The sequence below is a fragment of the Arctopsyche grandis genome, chromosome 3, assembly GCF_051622035.1.
Source record: "Arctopsyche grandis isolate Sample6627 chromosome 3, ASM5162203v2, whole genome shotgun sequence".
Taxonomy (NCBI): Eukaryota; Metazoa; Arthropoda; class Insecta; order Trichoptera; family Hydropsychidae; genus Arctopsyche; species Arctopsyche grandis.
In genome coordinates, this window is record NC_135357.1 from 11734941 (window position 1) to 11762038 (window position 27098).

Genomic DNA, 27098 nt, shown 5'->3' on the forward strand with positions numbered 1-27098 from the left:
ATTGTACATTTGAATGTATGTATATGACAACATGACCTCTATAACCTGCATCGATTCTATAAGCGGAACACCTTTATCCTAATGGAATCGAACACCAACACGTTTTTCTGTTTATCGTGCCCAAAACACTAATCTCTGAAAGAAAGGAGCTTTCGCTTTGACAAAAATGTGACGCGTTTTTGCCTGCGAAGTTCTGCAGCCAATTTACATAGTATTCGCAAATGTATCAATGACGCGGATACCGAATAATTGGATATTTTTACACTTCCAAAAGCGAATTTTCTCTCGTCATCCCATGGATCAATTTGCCGAAAAGAGGTTAAATAACGCAAAAGCTCTCGCACCACATACATATGTATTTGTATACGCTCGTTTATAAAATGGACGCACATAAATATATATTTATTACGTAATAAAGTTAGCATATTTCAGAGTATATTTACAAAGGATTTTTTCCAGGCTTGTGTACCCTTTTTGAACGTACATATATCGCCTATGGATAGATGAGCTTACGCACATATAATCTCGTATTTTTCGTCGTATGAACGACAGTCAATATGTATTCTGCTTGGTAAAAAAAGAATACACTTTAAATTCTATATTATACATATACTTATGTGTAGTATAGGGCTGCCATAATTGTCGGACCACCGACGGGGACACCCCCCCCCACCAAAAAAGACCACCTTTACGACATTCCTAGTTTTATTATAAAACATAGATAAAGTAAAAATTGCGCAATCTTTTAACTCAATGCGTCTGTACGAAATCTAAAATAAAATAATATAAAATAGATTAATGGGCGATTCAATTTAATAAAACCAAATATATAGAACCTTACCTAAGCATTTTATTTCATCCATTCTTCTCTCGCCTTCACTCTTCCCTGACTTCGGTAACTTCATTATCATCGCTCTTCTTTACCCAATTATACTTTTACGATGTATTCGTTGTTTGGAGCAGCTCTTTTTCCCTTTTATATGTATAATTATAGAATTCAATGCATGGCATTTTATAATTTAAGACACATTGAATTATGCTTTTCACTGTGTATTTCATTTTCCATTCTTCACGTGTGCTATTTTCGATAAATGACCTCATATATGTACATACATTACTTCCTCATAAATTGAATCCGTGAACAATATATGTATATACATATACTTAAATATGTAGCCGGGACGTATGGCAGCCCTTGTGTACTACATCCCATCAGAAAATGCCTAAAAAATATGTATTCTCGACTCTTGAAAGTGCGATTGACAGGCGCCACCTTTTATGTTATCTATTCCACATCCGTTTTGCTATAGATAATTTATATAGAGCGGTTCATAGTTCATGGTTCATATGGTGAGAGATGATATGCTTACAAAGTTTGTAGACTATTTCTATGATTATCTACATATTATGTATTTGGGAATTCGATAACGACGCACAAATTCCGATTATGAGAACGATTTCGATTGAGCGCTTATGTAGTGCAACTTACATTTTTTTTTCAGTGAAGCAAAAGTTTTAATTCTGATTTTGTGCAAAATATTTTTAATACTTAATATCAATATAATGTTTATAAATATAAAATATGACAATGATCCAAATAATTGAAAAGGTCAAAATAAAATAATGAAATATTTTATTAACTACTAATTGTTTTATCAGGCTTCGTTCAGTGTTTGTAATATAAACAGCGTAAACATGGTGAATCTAATAGTAAATATTAATTTATTTGAATCGAAAAAAATATAATATTCAACCAATTGAATTGTCGTCATAGAAACTATTTTGACGCGAAATCTCATATTTTACATCAAAAAAGGTCGTTTTGGGCTCTTTGTATCATGAAATCCTTAATTTTTTTCGGAATTTTTTATGTTCAGATTTCAAGAAAGGTTTCAACGACTTTTGGTTTCAAAATAATCCCGGGTGCATGAAAAAAATGATTTTTTGAAAATAACGTATCCCCGCTACAAACAACCATTGCAAGCGGGACGCGCTTTGTGTAAAGACTTTTGAGCGAAACGGCGACTTTGAATTATCGTTAATCAGTCAAAACTTTTCATAATTGACCCAAATAATTTTCAGCAGGTGAATTTTGATCGTTTTTTTTAAATAGTAAAAAAAAATAAACTCTTCACGACAAAAATATATATAAAAAACCTACTTTTTAAAATTTTTGCCGAGATAAATCGATTGGATAAGGCTATTTTTTTTTTATTTAACGTTAATTTGATTCGTTATTTTATATAACAAGTCTTTATTTTATATGTTTCAGTGATCGATTCCGAGTTCAAATCAATCAAAATCTCGAAGTCAAATGTTCGCAGGATCATAAAGATTCATATATTTTACTAAAAAGAGAAATTAGCATTTTAAAATGAAATTTTAAATGATAATCTCACTTTTTAATTTAATTTTTGTTTTGTCTTCAAGTCTATATAAAAAAAAAAATTAAATATAATTTACAATAGTATAAAATTGACACATTGATACAAACTTTTGTTTTGTTTTGTCTTCAAGTTAAAATGGTACATAAAATATTTTATGTAAAAAAATATCATAAATTCTACGAACCAATATATGTACATACACATGTATATTGTACCCACTAAAAATAATAATATAATATTGCCTGCATAAAAAGGGTATTAGATTGTGCTTCCTCGAGCCCAAAAATTTATAAAATGTGGATCTTACGCTCAGCTATCTTGACTACCCTTTCGATATATGGATACTATGATTTATGAATCATTCCGTGTAATGTAGATATAAACTACACTGAATCGTATCGTAAAGAAACAACGAAACGAACAGAACTATCACATACATATAAATCGCTTCTCTCGATACGAATCGTGTAGTTAACATGTTCAAGACCCCAAAAGTGTCCCGCCAGAACATTTCCTAATTAAATTCTAACTGATAACTATCAATTCTACGCGTAGTTCGTGATTAGACATCAAAAACTAGCGAAAGTTTCACATAGCGGTCACTTTGAGACCGTCGAAATTGGACTGCAACATTCTACATATATGTATATGTACGTATGTATGACTTTACACATGTACGTAAGGGACTTTATTTCTGAACGCGTGTGTGGGTGTGTGCTTTATTCCCTTCAAAAAGATAGTTAGGGCCCACTTCGGTCTCCTTCCGGCTGCCCCTATGACGATTTTCCCAAAAATTAAACTGTAGACGGGAATGAGGGGGTTCGAATGGGACTCTTGGGTCCCTCTAAGTGAATTAAGTCTCGAGTTGTTCTTCTGTGCCTGTTAAAGTTCGGACGACTGCCGATCCCCCAAAGGTCCATTAATATCTGATATGAGACTGTATACCTACATACATACACGCATGCTTGAACTAAATACGTTCTTTCACCGTTTCAAATTATGAAAGTGCCTTTGAAATTTTATTTTATTTTTCAAATTTAAAATTCGGTAATGTTTGAAAAGAGTGTGTCATCTCTAACGAATTCTGAGCGCAAAACTTAGACATTAAGCACAAAAATTTTACACAAAATTTAATATAACCTGAAGTTGACGGATTCATTTATAATATGCTTGCCAATATACATACATATGCCCATAAAATATTAATTTTTTTTTTTAATCTTATAAAAAGAAGAAATAAAAAGACGCATAGAATTAGGATGGAGTGCATTTGAACGACTGAACGCCGTTTTAAAACCAAAAATGCCATTTTGCAAGAAGAAAAAGATCTTCGATCAATGTGTTTTGTCAGCGATGACGTATGGATGTGAAACTTGGACATTGAACGCCAAGATGCTACACAAAGTCCAATGTACTCAAAGAAGTGTGAAACGCTGCATGCTTGGCATAACTAGGAATGGCAGCAGATTACGAAGGTGAGGAGTATCACGAGAGTAGTGAATAGATGTCGATGGGCGGGTCACGTAACTAGAAGAATGGACAAAAGTTGGACAAAACAGTGCTAAAATTATACCCGAGAGAATGTAAAAGGGTAAAAAGAAGACCGCAAGGTAGACGAAATTAGGAAAATGTGAAAGTTGCGCAAAACAAAGACGAGTAAAACTGTGTTGGAGACGCTTTCATCCAGCAGTAGATGGTGAATGGCTGTAAATGATGATGATGATGAATAAAAATGAGTACGTACGAGTATATTTACCTGCTTAACGCAAAAATATGTACATATGTTCATTAAATTCTCAGTTTAAATTCTTATGTTTATTAAATTCTCAGGATTAAAAAAAAATCGTTAAAAAGGTTCAAACTGAATATGTTATGCAATCATTTTGTTTTGAGAATTGGAGTGTCTTTAATCCATGCGTAGACAGCTAAAGGCTGCTTGTGATGATGATGATATTGAATATGCATTATTAAAATTTATAATAACTTTGTTATAGACAACAATAGTCAATTATGGCGGTGGTTCTTGGCACGGAATGGGTTGAGATTTTTATGTGAGTTCACAATTTGAATATTCCTTTTACACATATCGGACTAGGGTCGCCCTTTATTCGAACTAGTTTTTTTCGAAGACAACAAAAAGCTCCGTAGAAAAAAGTATAAATAAAAGATAATGCTATCTATTTGATATTTTATAGTTATTTATTAATATTGGACGGTTATAAAGGAATCCATTATTTTACTCGCAGGTTTCGGCATAAATCATTAGAGACCTTTATTGTTATGTTGTTCGGGATCGGCGTTATGGTTTTCGGGGCACTTGGAACTGTCTCTCTCGCACTCTCATCTCGAGACGTGCTTTCATCCCTTTCCTTCTTTTCATTCGCGGTACTTTGCGGCAATAATGGCGGTAATGCGCGGTGCCCGAATCTTGGAATGTGGCAATTTTAAAAATTATGTTTGATTCATTATTAATTTTTTACGATTGTTCTCGGCCCTACGGAGCTCTCGCCCGACCCTCCCCCTTCCTCCCCATGTAACATTACGATCCGGCCGTCCGAGTGTTAACTGTTAGCCGGTCGCGCAGACGTATCCAAAATTAAATTATAACCGTTCCATCGGCTGAAGGGGGGTTTTATATATATTTTTTCAAGCCGGGACGGAATGTGAATATTGGAGTAATCCTGAATGATTTAGGTGTGTATGTAGTGGTGTGATGTTGGAACGCGATAGCCATTTTTTGTTGTAAATCCCAAGCGCTACTGTGTGGCCAAGAACAATAATTCATTACGAACAGTGATTTGTCTTGTCGCCGTGCTAGGGGGTCTCCTTTATCAATTTTTGTGGGAAATTTATTTATATTCAGCGTGACCCATGATCCTTTAACTTCCACGAAAATGAAATATTATACGACGTGTTAATTTAATAACAATCTTGTACATATAGCTGGATGCTGCATTGATATGCTGTCGGTGGGATTGAACGCTGAATTGGCTTTGCCAATTTCGAACGTGTTAATTTGGACCGTTTGAAATAATAATTCGGACGAGATGATGTCCGCACTTTAACCCTTTGCCGACGACGTGGTAATTGCGCGTCTCGGGGCGAACCGTTTTCGAAATAATAATATAAAGTATGTAAATCCCTCGTGAAAGTTCGGCATTAAAACAACACCGAACCTCCCCACCCACTCGCCACGGCGAGCTTTTATTTTTATTTCACTCGGAAAAGCTTTTAAGCTCTTTATTACATTTTTGGGACGAAATTGTAAAAGCCATATTTTTAGCGCTCGAAATTGCTTTATATTATTTCTGATATGTATATGTGTATTTATTTGTTTCATATACGTATACTGATATACATAAACCACGTAGCTTACAGGTGATTTCGTTAAGTGTATTTGGGAGAACGTATTCGCAACTCGTTCTATGTAGTCGGCCATTGAAATACAATTCATCTACCCAAAACTTTTTGCTGGGCCAGAAACAATACTCAATGTTACTGTTAGGTGGTAAGCGAAGTTGCTAGAATATTTTATTATTTAATTTGCGATATGGGGCTTTTTTTCGTGAAACCTGATTATTTTCGTGCGAAAAGAAAATGTATATTAGTCCATTGACATAATTTTTTTCTATACGAAACTTTATATTTTCAAGCTATTATTTCAGCACCAGATACATGATATGCAAGGCTACATACATACATATTACATGCCTAACATTCGATGACCTTTTGGTGTATTTGGAAGGTCAAAATTTATCCTAAATACGGAAATATGTAGTACATCAATAAAAAAACAACTTCAAAATAATATACAACAAAACAGAAATCAAAATACATACATATCTTTAAGAGATAAAATCCTTTGATCGGAAATATTACAATCTATATTTAAGAGGCTTTTCTTACTTGTTTATAAAACATGCTCGTTTGCACGCGAATTTCAGATTTTTATCGATGGGCCTGGTGGAAAACTTTCGTCGTATGAACGGGGAATAAAAATTGTCGTTGATTTTTGCAATGTTTGCCAATCGATTTATCTCGACAAAGTGTGTTTTTTTCCGCTCCGCTACAAATCGCTGCAAAACACGCGGCTGCATGTTCATTTCGATTTCAGTATTTTTCGTCTCGACAAAATTCCCGACTGCTTGGCCGCATGATCACTCGAACTTGTATCGATGACGAACGTATGGATGTCTCTTTTGCACGCATATATTTTGCCGAGTACTGCTCGCACTTATGCGAACTCTATGTAAAATTCCCAATATACCACTCCACTCGTCTTGTGATCCTGATACTTTTGTCTCGACTTTTGCCTTTTTAAACTAGCCAGAAAAATTTACAACTCAATTTTAATAATTGCTTATCATCAATGTCGAAATGTTATCTGCGTAACCCAATGAATATCTCGTCTTTCGTACATGCTTAAATTCAAACATTCGCGAATTTCGTCGAGACGTCAAATACCGAAATCGAAAAGAGCATGCAGCCGCGTCGTTTGCAGCGATATGTAGCAAACCCGTTTTTTTATATCTCTTTTTGATAAAGTTAAGATATTTTCGCTATTTAAAAAAGTTTAATATTCACCTATTAAAGTTTATTTGGATCAATTATGAATTGACTAAATAACAATATCAATTGACTAATTAACGAGAATCCAAAATCGCCGTTTCATTCTTAAGTGAAAAGTTTCACAAAGCACGCCGCTCTAGAAGATAGTGTTTGTTTGAGGAAGGGTTATTTTCAGAATATCGTTGATATTTTATATTTTATTCGCGTTATTATTTTGGAAATAAAAGTAGTTGAGAGCTTCCTTAAGTACATAACTGCGTTTTGTACTTAAGCATACATAATCTGACCTATTTTGACGTAAGATATGACGTCATATTCGCGTCATTTTGTCAAACTTTTCATCAAAAACATTTCATCAAACTTCGTAAAATTTTCGGGTATTTTTGTGTTTAAATCAAATGTATATATACACCATAGGAAGTTCTCAACGACTTTAAAGATTTTAAAATAATCATAGGAAAAACGTCTTTTTTGTTAATACGTATATTTTTTTGTTTTAATAAGTTTTGGTGGACTCTTTTTATGCTGCGTACGGACCAAACCAACGACGATTTTGGGCCAACGTTTTAACCAGCAGGATAAAACCAGTAGCGTACAAAATATCGAAATAAAAATTAAATTTAAAAATTGAAATTAAATATCAAAATTAAAACTATTATTATTATATTAAAATTAAATTCAAATATCAAAATAAAATTATAATCAATATATTAAAATTAAAATAAAATATTGAAAGTTAAAACAGAACATGCCCAATTTAAATAAATTTTCGAGATTGACCTAAAATTAGATCATCAACAATCACATACAGGTAATCCTCGACTTTTGTTTGTCGAAGATGTTTTGACTTACGAAGATACGCACTAAGATCAAAAAAAAAATCAAAGAATTCTTATTTTTACTTCCCCGTAATGCGCAGTTACTGAGAATATCTCATGTATTAGTATGGGTGACCGAGCGATGATCGCAATCCGGAGCGTTGTCGGTCTATCAATCGAATTTTTTTAGTCTTCAATTGTTTCTCTCGTCGAAATAAATCAAATAATTAAATCCATCTCAGAGGTAAAATTTATCGGATAATGTGTGATTATTAATTTTATTTCGACGAAAGAAAAAAAAACCCTTTGACAAATCAGCGACATTTTTTTTGTTAAATGTTTCATCGACGGCGGAAACACAGTAGTATATCGTGACGACTTATAAGAAACAATAACAAGGTTTTTTTCGCTCGTAATCAGAGAAATTATAATATTTCTCTGGTTGTAATGCGTATCGTCGTAATTCAAAACATTGTTGTAATTCAAAACATCAACGACGGTCTAATTTTAGCTCAATCTCGCTTTTTAGCTTAATTTTGATATTTAATTTCAATTTTTTAATTTAATTTTTATTTCGATATTTTGTACGCTACTAGTTTTAAAAGTTGGCCCAAAATCGTCGTTGGTTTGGTGCGTACGGACCATTAAGGAGTGTCATTTACGATACGAATCACATATGTGTTAATAATCTAAATATATATATTTTATATAAAGAATAAATTTGAATTGAAATATGCCTCATGCTATATCAGCATTTGAAAATCTCCGTCATCTCCGCAGTCTATTCTCGCAGTATTGTATGTATGTATGTATATAATACCTTTGTCTAGCATTTTCAATGCGGCTCAAGAGTCAGCATTCAGAATCGGCGAAGTATATCTCATATCGAATGTATCTTATATGTGCATTTTATTCACATTTAAAATTCCCTTTGTAAAAATGAACAAAACCAGCATTTAACATCTCCCAAGCGTAGAAAAAAAATAATACGAACTGTGAGGCTTTTCTTTCTCACTCCACATATGTACATACATACATACACATATGTATATAATACATACATACATACATACATACATACACCGAAGACGATAGTTATTTCATAACAACGACAAAAATCCATATTTTACGAATTCTGCACGGCAAGAACCGTCCATTATTCGTGTCTGGGTTTCCCAATGCGTGGGACGCAGGTGATGCGACCCCCAGAACACGACCCAGGATTTCGTTTTGGCACGAGGTGTCAAAAAAAACAAACACACTTCCATACAAAGCCATAGAAATATATAGAGAAATAATAAAAAATATATATATAAAAAAATCTAACCCTTTATGTGCGGGACAGTCCGTAACGACCGCGGCGAAATTGGAAACCCCTAATGAAAGGAATAACACGTCCTTCCTTCTGTCCTTTTCTTTTTTGTCCTCTCAAATGTGAGATTTTATGACTTTTCGGCAATCTTCAAAGTTGACATCAACATAAGCAATCGACATAATTCAAATAAGCTATCGCTTTTGATGCATGCCAGCTCAATGCTACAGTTCAATATTAATTGATATAACGTGTAATCATATCTAAGCTTATGAAAAATCGACTATAGACTTGACACGATTAACCATTTCCGTGCTTGTTTATGTTAAGTCTGTATCATTGTTTTATATTTAGACCACCCATGTTGTATATTTATTATATATAATTGAAAGTTTCTTTAGTATCGTGTTTCAATTCTGATCTCACTCTATCCATATTAGAAATAGACTATTAGAATAGTTGCTTTAATGTTTCCAAAGTTTGAACATCTGCTACCTATCGTGTCTAGAATGCATTCATATAGGTGCAATCGCTACCCACCAGTTCGATAAAATTATCTTTGATGCACTTTCGTTGTCGTCATTGACAGGTGTGCAGCTACTGGACCTATAAATGGAAAGATATCGACGCGTAATAAAATACTTACAGTGTGTGTGTGTTATTATTATCGTGTTAAAATTATCATATCTGGCATAAGTCGACCGGTAACGTGTCGTGCGAGATTAAATGGTTAAGAGGATTCCGTCAGCCATACTTAACCTTTTCGCCGTGTGATCCCTTCGCACTGGATAGTATGCGTCGATTGGCCGACATGCTGTTAATAGATTATCCCGTATTTGTCGGGACTAGAAGCCTTAGACGTCCTGAGGGGATATTCGAAAATACAATCTACATACATACATATACATAGGCAGCATCCAGTACAGCTTCCCTCTCAAATTATTCAAAATCTATCTCATTTCAAATATTAAATTATATATTGTATTTGTTTGTTGTCGAAATAATCCGTCGATGAGACTTACTATATATATAAAGACGTTATTCTCTCTTTCTCTCTCTCTCTCTCTCTCTCTCTCTCTCTCTCTCTCTCTCTCTGTGTGTGTGTCCTTACGCTAGCCGAACATAATAATGAATCGATAAAAAGCCTAAACTTTGTATAAACTCATTCAGAATCGAACCCGCACACACAAATATCCTCTTATAGGTATACCTGAGTTCAGAGAGTTAGACACGAAGCCAACATCGAATTTTCAATTGGTCTTTTTTTTAAAACATTAATTTAAATTGATTCCTTCCACTTAAAAATGTTAATGATAATTTTATTTCGCAAGGTTTTGAACCTTTTTCTTTGTTTTCATTTTAAACATATGTATATTATTCGACTTCGAGTTTTATTATTTTTTATTGCATAATTTAATTGGCATAACCTATGCGATGATATTTCATCAGGCTGACCACTTAAATATATGTATGTATATGTATATGTTTATGTACATATATGTATTATATAATAATATATTATATATTATTTTTAAAATGTTTAACATTAACATAACAACAAAATAAATTTGTAATATACTTAAATAATGCTGTGCACACCTATAATTGATGTATACGTATATCAGAATCATAAATGTGTGAAGAATATATATTAATTATTACTATTCGTATTGTAACTTTATTAAATCATGTAACAATTTGTTTACGAACCCACCCGTTGAAATTTTAACGGGAATAACACTAGCTGTACGTATAATAGACATTGTTATCACTGCTATTGAAACTTTCATATATATGTATTTATTTAAATATAAATTTTTGTACGTAGAAATCAAATTCAAATAAATGAATATAATATTTCTATTGCTTAGCGACGACTAAAAAACGCACATCTTTCGCGTTAGTGGTGTGTTTTCCGAGTTAAAATCACGAATATACTTTTATATACTGCTTTTAATCTCAATTGGTGATTATCCACAATTCGTTTTGTGTATAAGAAGGGTTTTCCGTGCGCGTTTAATACCTACATATATAATATAATTTTTCTTTAACCGTCGCGTATGCATTTTTCTGCCTGCATGATATTGTTCATTTGTTACGATGCAAAATTTTCATGTTTGAAAATCTCCATTCGTATGGGAGTGTTAAAAACAATTTTATATTTCTCACCGATGAGGAAAGTCTGAGGAAAGTGCAATGGATTCCTGTTTCCCCACACATACATAACAATCTCTCCTGAAAGAAACGAGTGGAAGCATTGGTGTTGATTCGAGGAAAGAGAAGTCAAGTGAGATTAAATTTATTTCAAATATTTATTTATTTTATCGTTTGAAAATCAATATTGTTTATTTATTATACGTACATATTATACGTACGTATTTTTTTTTTGAATACTTCTTTTTATGTTATTTAGACGGCTGTTTTTTCTTGCGCGATTTCTTGAATCTTTTTTCTTTAAATACATATGTACGTAGTAATAATAGATGCAGTTTTTTTATTTAAAATACAAACATGTGAAAATTAACACATATATTTTATTTATTTTATTGTTACAATCAATATACACTCGTCATTACAGATCGCTCCAATGCGACGAGTGTACGATAACGGTCAGAAATACAATAATACATATACAATCAGAATACATAGCATATAACAATTAATCAGTACAGAAGTAATAATCATAGAGACATCTATGGATTATTTTTAGCGTTAAATTTAGTTAAATAAACACGAAATTATAGAGATGTCTATAGATATATCTATAGATTTCAGATTACTGTGCATAATTTTTACAAATTATACACATAGATTTTGTGACAACAGGAAATGATCTAATACCAATTTTCAGGAACCGTTTCAACAATGATCAGATAAAATTGGCAAACTCTGATAGAGAAACGATCGATTTGGAGTCACAAAACCCCCAAACCTAACCAGCAGTTTGACGAGGACTCGAACCTTCGACCTCAGTGGTGCTAAATATATACGCTACCATTAAGCCAAACTGCTGGCTATATATATATGTAGATCGAGTGACATAATGTTATTTGCATGTTTTTTGTATGTCTTGAATTTATTGGCGGAGTGGGGGCGGCGGGGGAATGAGCAAATCAATAATTTCGTTTACTACTCATCAAGTTTGTTTAACACTATGTATGTTGAGTGAACACTATTTGGCTAACGAATCTATGAAAACAGTCGTCTTTAACGAATTTTAAGAAGAAACATACATATATCCATACTCTGAATCAATTTAAGAATTTAAAACAGAAATTTAAAATAAGTAAATGATTTTCTGCACGAAATGTTAGCAAAAATCGTACTCTTGTATGTAGCTATGTACATATGTACATAGTTATAACATTTATCTTTTCATAGCTTTGTAAATCTAGGAAAAATCACACTAAGAAAGATTTTACTTGCAATAATGCTGTTAGTAATAGAATATATGTATAATACATACATATGTACATGTATTGCTTAGGATTTAGAAATACAACTTATTGAGTTGAGCACAAGAAAATTCTGCTGTAGTAGGTATAAGTGTAATAAATAGCAAATAGCGTATATTAATGTAAAATCCAAGAATCATTTACAGCCATTCACCATCCACTATTGGATGAAGGCCTCACCAACATGCTTCCGTTCGTCTCTGTTTTGCGCAACTTTCATCCATCTCACCCCACACATTTTTTTATAATTTCGTCTCACCACCGTCGTTGTGGCCTTCCTTACAATTCTCTCGGGTTTAATTCTAGCACTTCTTCAACCAATTCTTCTAGCTACGTGACCCGCCTACGATATATATATATATATATATATATATATATATATATATATATATATATATATATATATATATATATATATATATATATATATATATATACATATATATATATATATATATATATATATATATATATATATATATATATATATATATATATATATATATATATATATATATATATATATATATATATATATATACATATATATATATATATATATATATATATATATATATATATATATATATATATATATATATATATATATATACATATATATATATATATATATATATATATATATATATATATATATATATATATACATATATATATATATATATATATATATATATATATATATATATATATATATATATATATATATATATATATATATATATATATATGTATATAAATATATATATACATATGTATGTTACAATGATACTTTTTATTTTATTTAAACAATTTAAAATTTCTCTAGTGAGACTATAATTTCACAGACTGGGTACGGATGTAACGATAGAAATACAAATTAACTGCTCAATGTCAGTGAATTTGTAATTCGAACGGTAATGCATCATGCGTTCGAATTACAAATTACTACAAACCTTAACTTAACTTAACTTTAAATAAATAAAACCAACTATTACCTAACATTAACCTAACGTAACCTTATATAAATGTGGCTGCTAAGATATTATGATGTGTTTGCTTCCGAATCACGTCTCATCAAAAAAAGTCAAATCGAAAAAGATAGTGTACCATGAGGAGAGTGGGAATGGACAGGAATGGGGTTGAGGAATGGGGTTGGCGCGATTCATGGCGGCGACGCACATATCATCCGACTGTCAAAAATTATAATTTCACTAACGTGGACCAGTTAAAATGTAATTGGATATGTTTTCACTGAAACATGAGTGAAATTATAATTTCAATGCTGTTATAATTTCGCTGTAACATATCCACTATCCTTGTCGTACGTACATGTACATATATTTACTAAAAAAATACACATTCTATGCGCATTTTTTATTTGAAGCGGCCTTAATTTATTTTTAGAATGCTGTGAGAATTTTGCATGAGATTTTAAAGCCATATATGTGAGTGGGACGTGACATAAATAAGGTTGGGAAACACTGATCTTAACCTTAGTCAAAGCCTAATGGATGTTTAAGAAAATAAATTTTTCGTCTTTTAGTTCAAACGATTTTGTAAATCACAGTCTGCGGTTTGTATTTAATTTTCGTGTATTTCGGTTTGCTATTTCCAAGTCGGACGGTCTTGCAAAAAGTAGGGAAATTTATCCCGGCCAGTTATTTTCGAATGGATTCATTATTGAGCATGCAAAATAATAGTAACGGACGATTGACACGAAAGGTGGTTGTTGCAAATGCTTACATTTTACATACATATGTATGTATATGTTTATTATTGAATTACATATGTGGCGATTTTTTCGACGAGGGGGAGACAAAACGGAAAAGCGTCGCCTTACGACCGACTGTGACTTTTCACCGCCGCCGCCGGTGAAATTTCCCGCCGCCGGGAAATCTCCGAAAGGCATTTTCTATTTGAATAGGCCTATATTACTATTCAAATTGTACGAAGCCGGAGGATTCGCACTCTCCCGTACACGGAAGAGAGATGGGGAATTCTAGAACGCCAGGTGGAAAATCCACGAGAAAATTTTTCATACTTACCGTCGCCTCCCCATCGCTGCCACCTCTCGAACAAAAACGGCCGACGTGAAAAGAACTGAAAAAAATATATTGCACACATACACACACATGTGGAAAATTTCGTAAGTGAATATAGCTTTTCTTGAGATTCTTGCCCGGCCTGCGGGCAATCGTCCGCTCCTTTTTAACAGACTTGGAAAATTTTATAAGCATTCAAAACGAACAAGGAATAAATGTACATATACATATATATGTATCCTTTGCTCGTACACACCGCCTTCAAATATTTGCCGAAGATTCCCTCTTCGTATTATATTTAAACGACATTAGATGAATTATCGATCGAAATGTTATATTGATATATCAACGGAAACTTTTATTTTCTCAATTTTTTTTGCAACCCACTCAGATCAGGGGTTCTTTAATAATTCGAGCGATTCATCAATTATATAGGGCTTATCGGATCAATAGCCTGTAGTATGTATAGAAAATACGCAAAAATGAAAATAATCACCCATTGAATCGAGTATCGGACACAATAGTGAAGCACTCGCCTATATCAACCCCTCTCTGCACTATAAATATTTTTTTTAGGATTGACCTTAATATATCATATGCATTATATATGTAATATATTCCGCTTTTTAAAATTGATTCAATTCGAAAATATGTCTCTGAGTAATTTCATTTTTATTTTGTATAGTACAAAATATGAATAAAATATTATATTTCTACTTAAAAGTTTGTATGACTTATGCAGTCCATTTTCGATCATAAATACATACATACATACATACATCACACTTTGTATGTAAATTGAGTTGTTATCTTATTTGCCTTGTTGTGGGGCTAAAAATCCCAACCCCTGAAGCCGACAAGACATACTTCGACAGCCCCCAAATAACCGATGGGTCAACGTTGTTCTCCCCTAAAAGCCTCCGTTGGCGTCTGCGGATTGAGTCTTTATAAATTTAAGCTTTGAAATTGAGTTGTAAGTTAGTAGTTTGAGAGGCAGTATGGTCCCTTTCAATACCGCAGACATTGAATAGAAAAATCTTCATTTATGTTATTCACCGTATACTTTTACGAAAGGATTCTATTCAGAAATTGCACACACTTACAAACATATGTATTTATGTATGGATATTATTTTTCTTTTAAAATTCTTAGTTTCGAATTATACACAGTAGAAAGCTATTTTAGAGTGTGCTGAAATATTACCCTGTTTCAGACTTCAGTCTTAGAGGCGCGCAAGTTTGTGATTATTGTGCAAGCTAGCGTTGACACGTGTGCACGTGCAAGACTCTGTGTCGGGGTGCAAGTGCAATATGCAACTTAAATAAAATAAATCTTACACCTTAACACATGTGTATGCATTATTCGTGCATGACCTCGGGAATCTGATGCAATATTCATGCGATTTAACCGTCTTTGTCCGTTTCGAAAAATACGTAAATTGGCTCACCGAGACAAAAGTAATGAACGTGAGAATTTGCATGGTCTTTTCATTTTAATACAGCAGTGTATAATGAAATGAGAAATTTCATAAAACTACGACGAAATGTGTAAGGTAATGAATACGTCTACTTTTGAAATTAATTTTTTTAGTAAGTATATAATGTTATTAAATAAGTTTTTTATATAAAAATATATAATGTTTTTAATTAATTGAAAAATTTTAAACAGTCATATCATAATTTATTTCAATCAATCATGCACACTTCTTGACAGATTGACTCTTGACAGATTACTCTAAAGCGACGAGTGTGGAATACAGATTAAGAATTATGAATTATATGTATGTACATATATACAGGTATACACCCATATATGTACATATATATATATATATATATATATATATATATATATATATATATATATATATATATATATATATATATATATATATATATATATATATATATTTACATTAAGCACGATATTTATGGTATTTACATAAGTTGTGTAATACTTGTACATATAATACTTATATAAGTATTATACAAGGCAAATACATACGTCGATTAAACATTCAACATTGATATGCAGAGACATCTACATATGGCCAAATTTGCAGCTCATTTCAATGAAAATCAGATAAATTGGCAAACTCTGATTGGAAACGATCTGGAGCCACATATCTATATGCTGGACCAGCAGCAACCGGTGGGATTGATCCTGTGACCACTTCGATCGAAAGCATTATATGCTTACCACTAGTCTATGCTTCTGGTTACATGAGTCTTACATATATGTATATGTGCATAAACATACATATATCTAAAATATGCTATATACATATATGTGCATATAGTCTTAGATATACATACATACATATATCTTATTTTAACATTGTGTAATGAGGCACTTTTCATGAATTCTAAGTACTTTTTCCACGGAAAAGTTTTTGTACTAAGCTTAGAAAACCGTTAATCACTTTTTTTGTAGAATATTTACAAATGCTACCGTCGATATCTCTTCGTCTTTCGGTTTTTGTTACTTCCTTTTTAAAAAGTAATGTGCTTAAACGCATTAGCAAACGTTTTAACGAATTGTTTTAGTCGCGCTAAAAATACCTAATGGAAAAGCATTATGGTACTGAGAATAATAAATTTATTTCATTTATCAATGAATAAAATTCTTGAAATTTTCAATTCAATTAAAATTCATAATGTATTATAGAGTGCTTTTAGCTTAATATGCTAAAGTTACGTTTAATGATGTGTTATATACTGAAGCTTTTATATGTGAATAAAAAAAATAGAATGTTTTGCTTGAATACGATAAAAACATTTATTAGAGACGAACAAATATTAGCGTTTTGGATAAGCGATCCATAATAATAGGCCGCGCGGTTCAATAAAAAATAAAAGGTTAATTCGGTCGAATTTTCCGGCGCGCGCGATTAGAGTTTTCCGTGATAGGCCACGATCGAGCTTTTACTTAATCATACGTGGTTTTTCCAATTTCCACGGCGGAAAAGGGTTTCGCTCAGGCCTCGGAAACGGGGAGCTTTTCCGCGCCGCGAATTTCTATGTAAATTTCGGCAAAACTCATCGAACGCGAGTTTCGCCTAATGCCCTCCTATTGAAATTCATCTGTACATTGACCCGATTCATACACAATTATTCCGTGTTTCATTATTGATCCTTTTTGTGTGTGGGCTCTCCTACCTGTGTTGTACACTCCTCCACTCTCCACCGCCACCCCGTCTTCTAACATCGGCGAATTTTGTAAATTTCGACGTTGCAAACGTTGTATGATCGGCTTACCTGGTCTAATGATGTTATCGAGGGTATTTCAGACACGACATACTTTAGACACAAAAAGCTCGGAATTTCCACAAAGAAGTTTTCGATACTATTGAGTGACTTGTGTGAGTATTTGAGTGAGATGATAACAATCTTTCAAATACAAAGCTTCAATCCGACCATTAAATTATTAGATATCGTGTTTTCATAGAAATACGAGCTCTAATTTGCACGTCAGCCTTCTGATAGCAAATCATAAATTTGTGTATAAGAATAAAGCATTATTGTACAAAATCGATCACCCTGATTTTTTGGGATCCTCTTGTTACCTGACCCTACTATTATATATTTTTGCGATGAAAAGCTTGATTATTGTAAAACGATATTATAAATCAAATTTGACGGAAAAACATCCAACAAATTAATGGTATGCCTATTTGGCCCTGGTTTTGAAAGGATGCCGTTTTCCAATTGTCAGTTCCAAAAACATTATTTATATTTAACTCAATTCCCAAAATTTTATCACTTCTTGTAATTCGATATGTGCAGAATCTCGGGAAAGCAGAAAAAACATATTTCAGACCAATAGTACGTTTAAATATTGTTAAACGCAAAACATTGTATTTAATGTTTTGCGAGATATTTCTTAAAATAAAGAAAAGTGGACTTATGCCATTTTCAATTATCGCGGCTCATATGTATTTTTGTGTAAAAATTATAATAAAAAAATATGTATACTAGTAGAACAAATGCAAAATATCCCATGATATATGCCGTATCAAGATAACGCTAAATAAAATAAATTAGAGAAAGAACTTTTGCCCCTGCTTAATTGAGCTGTGAAGGGGCGGTAAAAAGCCGCGTTTTGATAGCTAGCTGTTACCACTGCGATCTGACACAAAATTCCGATGTAATTTTCAATGAGTTCGTTAAACTCTTAAACTTCTCTAACTTAATGTCAGATACATAAACTTACTTCAATCTTACCTAACATTATATCGGTATAATATCAAAGTAATCTAAATACTTGAAGTGGTTAAAATTCCGATAAAAAAATTTCTAATAAAAAGCTTACTTATGATAGAACATCAACAATTTGTTGTGCCTCCAAATTTTATCTCGATTTATCTCGACAAAAATCACGAATAATTTCCTTGTACATTTTTTCAGAAGAGTTTCAACGTTTTCTAGTATTTTTAAAAATAAACGCTAAATAGGCAATTATTACAGTTTAATTGGGTCGATTTTGATTAATTTGACTGATTAACGAGAGTTAAATCAGAGTTGCCGTTTATCCTGAAAGCCTCACACGAAGCTCGCCACGCTCGCGTGACTTGAATACGATTTTTGTCGAGATAAATCGATCGACAAAAAAAAACATCGATATAATTTTTCATTTAACGTTCCCTTGAGAATCAAGTCCATCGTGAGAGGACCAAAATTTTCATTTCCCCATAGAAGTTGAACTTACAATTGATACATATGTATGTACATATGAATACATAGAAGCTCGGCGCGTCATTCGTCTCAGATCGTCTTCAGCAAATCGTTCCGCATAAAGTATGAAAATCGTATTCAAATATAATAACGCAATAAAAATCGGCAAATCGTCATATTCTGAAGACGGGGCGGGGGGGGGGTGGCTTTTTTTAGCGGATGCCGGTAAAATATCTCCGTCATAACTGCATGAGGGAGAAGGGATGAGGGAGGCTTAGGTGGAGGTTCGAATTTTGGCAGCGTGAAAAGAAAGAAAGCACGGTAAAAAGTAAGCGGCGAAAGCGCTTTGGTTTACGACACCGAAAGGAGCGCTTTAGTTTCTAATTTATTCAACAGATGGCGTTAGTGGGCACGGTTACAAATCGCCCTAGGAAATTTGTTACGCGTGGGTTTACACGCGCGCGCTTCGGTCATAATTAATTCCGCTTCCGTTTCATAAATGATAAGTTTTCGAAAAGTTATGACCGTCATAATGTCGTCATTACATTCATAATAGACTATTTTTACGGGGAAGTTTTCGCACACCCTCGAGGCGATTGAGGATGCGGGGGATAATAAATGCGCCGCGGCGCATTTAATCAAACGCTAAGTGGGGCACGCTCTTAAAATATATTGCTTATTTACTTTGTTTATACATATATGCAGTAACAATAGACGAAATTTTGTGATTATGCGAAAATTTGTCGAACTCAAAATCGATCGCTGATCACGTTTTCATGATGTAGAAAAAATGTGAACACCGTTAGTCCTATCAAACTGAAACGTAGTATTGGTAACTGAAATTATTATCGATACGACGTGAACTTTTTTCAAATTTTTAAGTTGACTGAAAATGGTACCTCCCCTTATAGGTGTCCTCTTTTTTTTTACAGTTAGTAATTATCTCTTAAGCCGTTCAACTGATAAAACTGAAAATTTTTTACATGTAATAAAAATGTTAAATTTCATATTATATTCTACCTACCGGAATTAGCACTTTTACTTTAGAGAATCGAGGTTTTTTGTGTCTAAAAACTAAAAGTAAATTTCATATCGAAAGGTTTTGGCTTAATATTAAGAGAGAAATTCATTTTAGTGGAGATCTGCCAACCGGAAGTTAACTCTTCTTCGATTTTTTTAGATGCTTTAATCTATTCACGTAAAAATTCCAGTAAATCCTTATCAATGTTATGTATGTAAATAAAAAGAAATTTACAAATTTGACAAATTTATTATATCCTACATTCTTCGGATCTTTTTGAAACTGTGCCATTTTGCGCGGTTTGTTCGACAATTGATATTCAAATCAATTCCGCCAGTACGATGGTGAAAAATAATCGTAATAGACACGTTTGAAAATGCTAAAATTTTGAACATCTTGACGTCTTATGGTAAGTAGCTTTATATATTTTCCTTTCCGCTACCCTCTCGTTTTATCAGATTTTAATTGTTTATTCCATATACATAAATTATTATTAATTTATGTGTATTTTTTATGTACTACATAACTTAAAATAAATTACAACTTCGTAAACCAGAAGTAGTCATTTTTTTTTTGCTTCTGCTGTTTTTTCTCTTTTTGCATCGCCGGGATCGGGTCGTATTGGGGTTAATCGGAATTGGCAGAATATCCCGCTTAATATATCATCAATCGCACGTTTAGTCGCGGTTCACCGATGACATAGTTCTGATGTTTTATATATTGTAGAAATGTACCGGAAGAGCTCTCTCCTAAAGGGCTTTATATTCTCGAAGAAAAACAGTATATTTCTTAGATAAGAAAAGTTTGCGTAGTTTTTTCCATCACCCTCATCCGGCTTCCGATTCTCATATCCGGTATTGGAATAGTTTTAATGGGATTTTTTTTCACACCGATTCTAATTTCATTTCTTCTCGTGTTCATACGCTCTCGTATACCCGTATCTCGAATTTGAATTTTACTATGAGATTTTCACTTACAAAGTTTTTCGTCTTTTTAATATCGAAAAATACGGTTTCCCTCCGAGTTTCAGCCTCGTGAAAAGTGTATGCGGAAAAAATGCGAATATAAACATCAGGTGGATAGTCTGACCCTTGAAAAAATATTACTACTGACAGTTGTTATACTTCTTATGCATATAAAATAGCCTTTGAACGTGTCCAGAGAGCGCACAGGCGTACAGTTCTCTTATTTTCATATGATTTATTGCGTAATATATAAAGTTGCTTTAAATATTAAACGTATTTATAAATGTATGTATGCGTAACGTATAATTGCTACACTTTTCTTAATTGTTGAAAAAATTAACTCGTTTTAATGTTTGATGTTATAATGAAGGGTTTTTATGGTACAATAAGGGGGATATTGTTTCGAAATAGAAATATATCGTAGGCATTTAAACGATTATTTGTGTTGTTGAAGCAATTAAAATCATTCAATCAAAATAATAAATACGCGACAAACTCGAAATTTTAAATACACCCTTTAAAACACACTAAAATATAGTGACTTTATAATTAAAATCCGGCCCCTAAAATATTCTATAAGGACACTTTATTTCGAAATAAAGACGAAACGTTGCCTGCTTTTGTTTTCTTCACTCGGTTGATTTCGATTTCGATTGTTTTAAATTTTCATCGCCCTTTTCTCTTTTCTTTTAGATAGAACTTTTTTGCAATTCCAGGAATACCCTATATCAATAAAATACCCCATTTTTAATAAATATTCGACTTTATTATCATCCTTCGAATTTTTTGTTTTTCGCTTTTGAGAATGAAAATAAGAGTAAACGAGTTTCAATAAAAAATACAAAAATTGTCAATATCTTCAGTTTTTAATATTATAGTTTATAAAATAGTAAGCAAAATACTAATACATATATGTACGTATTTACATAGTTGTTTTGTTAAAAAGAGGAAAATTGTCAATAATAATAATAAATGTACTTTAGTCTTGTAGTCGCAAGATTGATGGGGGTTGGGTTGACATTGGTGATGCTTTCATCTTGCATACTGCTCGCACACACGCTATTAATCCATACAACTTGCATTCTGCTCGATCACAGCCGAAACCCAGTTCATTGCGATTTTCAGGCTAGAATTTGGGGACGTGAAAAGATTCAGCAAAATCATTGCCGCACTGTTTATTTTGTTACTACAAATATACTGAATGCAGTTTCTTAATATTTTATTTATTCATCCTCAAAACCTCTATGACTCGAATTACATCATTACCAAATAAAAACATTGATCAATATCAACGGAAATAATTATTTTCGCGGGAAACCCCTTGTACACGTGCCTCACAGATGCAAGATAGAGAGGAATTCAGTACGCCGCGCTCAACGGTTAGTATGAGAATGATATACGCCATCATCTAACGTCAGCTAATGTTTAATACACGACAACATTATTTGTATAGCTAATTAAAATAATTAACCTCACAGATTTTGCATAATTTTAACTCAAAGGCGAAATTTTTAACTAGACGATTTGCGTCCAGCACATTAACTAGCGAACTTTATTTAGCACAGTAAGGCAAGTCTAAGCAGCAACATAGCTCAGTTGGTAGCGTATAATGCTATCAAATAAAGGATCATCGGTTTCATCCCTGTCCCGATGTTGCTGGTTAGACTTTGGATATATGTATGTACATGTATAACATGTGACTCCAGGTCGATCGCTTCCTATCAAAGTTTGCCAATTTTTCTGATTTCATTGTTGAAACGGCACTAGTTTGAATATAATTTTAAATCTATAATAATAATGTTATAACTTTAAGTATATGTACACAAATTTGGCCTTAGTTATCGCCTTGGGTAAAATTCGTAATGACACCATGGTAAATTTTAGATTAAGAAGACGTCTTAAATTTTCAATTGAATTTTCTGTTCTTTTGTGCTTGTTTATAGTTGTACTTCATTATAGCTTTTAAAATTTTAATATTTAAAAATTACAAATAAAAATTAAACGCGTACATGTACATAAAAACGATTTAATATATGTATGTACATATATACATACGTTTAAAAATACGTAAACGTATGTATGTATCTACATACATACGTAAATTTTATATGAAAGGATTTTAAGTGACACGTGTCAATTATTAGCGTGACACGCGTCTTTATGAAGGGATTTAACATTCTACTAAAGGGAATTTAATTAGTAGGAAAGCATATCAAAATTTAAGTAAGCACATGCGAAACTTTACTCCGTTTCTACACGCGTAGTGTGGTACCTATTCGGGTACTTGTAGCTTTGAAACGGGATTGCGGTGTCCTTGAGCAATTCGCACACAACAAATTGCCAAGTCTATGGCCGAGGGTAATTAAAATTATAGAGTGCCACCTCCGTCTGGGCCCCTGTAAATCCGCGGTATTAAATTGCGGACCCCATCCTAGGACACAATGTGTGCGAGGTCCATTCAAATTTAATGTCGTATAAAACCCAAACGACCGCGTTCGACTCTCGGGACTTTGCACGGTCAATCGGAAGGACTTTGGTTTGAGCTTCGATGCCGCAGAAGCTCTGCGAAAGGGCTCTGTCGCCCTTTGCATTAAATAGTCCAGTGTCTCGGTGAGTTTGCATGACTCTGTGTTGATTTTTATGTTCAACCGTTTTGGTTCTATGTACATATGTAGTGACCATATCGGCCTGGTTGAAGTTTGGATTTTAACAACACTGTTAATTTCTTTGTGTTCGAAATTTAGATTGTTTTGAATATGCATAGGATAGAAAATACATTATAGAAGAAACCCATTCTAATGTAAAATCAATATGTAAGAAACGGACTACGTTGATTTGTGAGGTAATTCTTTAGAAGAGGGAGAGAGAGCCCCAGGTGCCTTATCCAGCATCCCACGTCTTTGGTTCGCACATATTTAAAAATAACTAACCAAACTGTATTTGTAAAAAGCAAATAAAGAAGTTATACGTTAAAAACTACTACATATTCATTTCAAACTAGTGGTTTTACCCAGCTTTGCTCGGTATTTGTAATGTAAACAGCTTAAACGTGGCTAATCTAATAGTAAGCATTCATTTGTTTTTTTATTAAATTTATTTGAATCGAAAAAAAATCATGTTCAACAGTATCGATGTCATCGTCATAGAAACTTTGATTTGTTTTCGATGCTCCCACCCAAACCTTACATAGTTACATACAAAGTCTCCTAGATTTGCGAGATTTAAAATCAAAAGTAGGAAAATCAAAAGTATAAAATCTCAAGAAAAATTTTAGAAATCTCAAGAAAATTTACAGCCATCCATATGTATGTATGTTTGTTGATATGTGCATCGATATACATATGTATGTATATGTATATATGTACACATACATGCATTACTCGCCAAAAGACCGAGTTCCGTTCCTACATATAACTTGGTCGGTGAGCGAATTGATCGATAAGTTTTTAATTTTTTTCTCTAACGTATTACAGAACAAGAAACTTCAATCGGTAAAAAATGTAAAAATAGCATGCCAAAAGGAAATTAAAGTACATTCATTAAAAAAGGACATTCAAAATTCATCGAACCAGTTTCTCAATCCGTATTATGTGACAAACGATTGTATAAAATTTTGAATAATTCATATACATAGTTTAATGATTGGCATAGTTTGGTCAAATTTATGCGATTACAATTTTATGCATCAATTTATCAAACCATAAAAACTACAAAATGTATGTTAAAATAATATACATATGTATGCATGTATCAGTGGCGTGCTTTGGCTATTATAACACAGGGAACTAGGTATGGACAAAAATATATATAAAAAAAAATATTATACATAACAATCTGTCCTGAAGTGATAGGTAAAATTTTTCATTTTTGTGCTTACAGAAATATCTTAAGTAGCCTACCTTTCTTAATAACATCTTGTGGGTCTTCAAAACTTAATCTTCTGAATGATTTGTCCCTCGCCATATTTGTACTCAAAATTTTCTGTGTAAATATATATTATTATAATAAAAAATAGTTCCATAAATGCTTAAAGAGATGAATAAATAAAAAAATGCATTACTTCAACGAAACGCCTATATATGTATAAGAATTCACCAGTTCCACAAAAGGAACAGAATTGAGACGGCGAGTCCGTGCTAGTGAACGATGCAGCAGACCATACCATAACAATCCATTACCATTACAACTACCACTTTCTGAAATTTGCTTATCGGAGCGATCAATATTAGTATGGACGATTTTATTTTAACACACATACATTTTGTTTTATATATGCATATACCAGGAAGGCTTGACAGTAAGACCCCAATTATTACAAAAATCACTGTATTTTGAGAAGCTGAAGAACATGACATTAACAATTAATTAATTAATCCAATGAGACATCTATGGATTTAGATTTGTACATACTTTTTTCAAATTGTACATAGATTAAATACAGAAGATTTGTGACAACAGGTAGGATGATTTTTTTTTGCCAATATTGAAGAACCGTTTCAATAATGATCAGATAAAATTGACAAACTCTGATAAGAAACGACCGACTTGGACTGTCAATTATCCAAGTCCAACCAGCAGTATAGCGGGATCAAACCCAATAATCACTTGGTGCTAAACATTAACACTACCACTAAGCCGGGTGCACCTCACGGGATCGAATTAGAAATGCACGAAAAACCAAATATCGGAAGGCAAAGATCGAAAATCGAAAGATCTTAAGTCGAAAGATCAAAAAAAAGGGTGCATGGTAAACGGTACATACTCACGTACATCCTCACTAAATTTGCGCGAGCAGGATACAACAGGAACAAGAGGAACAGACTTTTCCTCCCGTATTAATGTGCGCGCGCAGGAAAAGTCTGTTCCTCTTGTTCCTGTTGTATCCTGCTCGCGCAAATTAAGTGAGGATGTACCGTTTACCATGTACCCATTTTTTTGATCATTCGACTTAAGATCTTTCGATTATCGATCTTTGCATTCCGATATTTGTTTTTTCGTGCATTTCTAATTCGATCCCGTAGGGTAGACCCCACTGAGTCATACTGCTGACCATATATTTGTAATTTATTGTAGTTGAATTGTTGATATTTTTAAATTTTAGGTAAACGTTTTAGGGGACTAATCCAGTCCCTCTAGTCCAATTAGGGCACCACACTGGTATACATATCTATGTATACGTATGTAAATACGTAGGTATGAATTTGAATATTCAATTATATTTATATTATGTACATAAATAAATCGATGGTAAATTGACTGTACGTTCTCTAATTCAATTATATCATTACTTTGTGGGTTTTCTGTGTAATTTTGGAGTCCTTCTTGTTCCGGAAACGCATACGGGAATTTCACAGTATTAGCTGCAAATAAAGTTTTGATTAAAATTCACCGCGCACAGTTCGTACTTCCGGTGAGATTGCTGCGGAAAATTGTTGCGTGAACTTTCATCGCACAACCGAGGCCGAAGGGAAAAAAATGATAGAAGGGAGGTTCTTCTTTTTTGTTTATTTAAAGGATCCGTCATATTAAGGAGATGAATGTGGGCAACGAGACGCTTAAGCGAGGTAGCTGCTGAATTAAGTACACCCCCTCGCCGTTCCGCCCCATCCGAAACGACGAAAGCTTATACAAATCTTTGTGTTTGAAGTGTTTCGCCGAACGTTATTTATTCAGCTCTTGATCAATTTGTACGTCGTCTTTTTAAATTAAAAAAAAAAGTCAAAAATACACTCGGAAGTCGGTATTTTAATAGCCCGCCTCCCCTCTTTGCCTCGTCCCATTCAGACTTTCTTTTTGAACCATTGCGACAATGTAAATGTTCAGCTCGTTATATTAATCCTCTTTTGTTTTGTT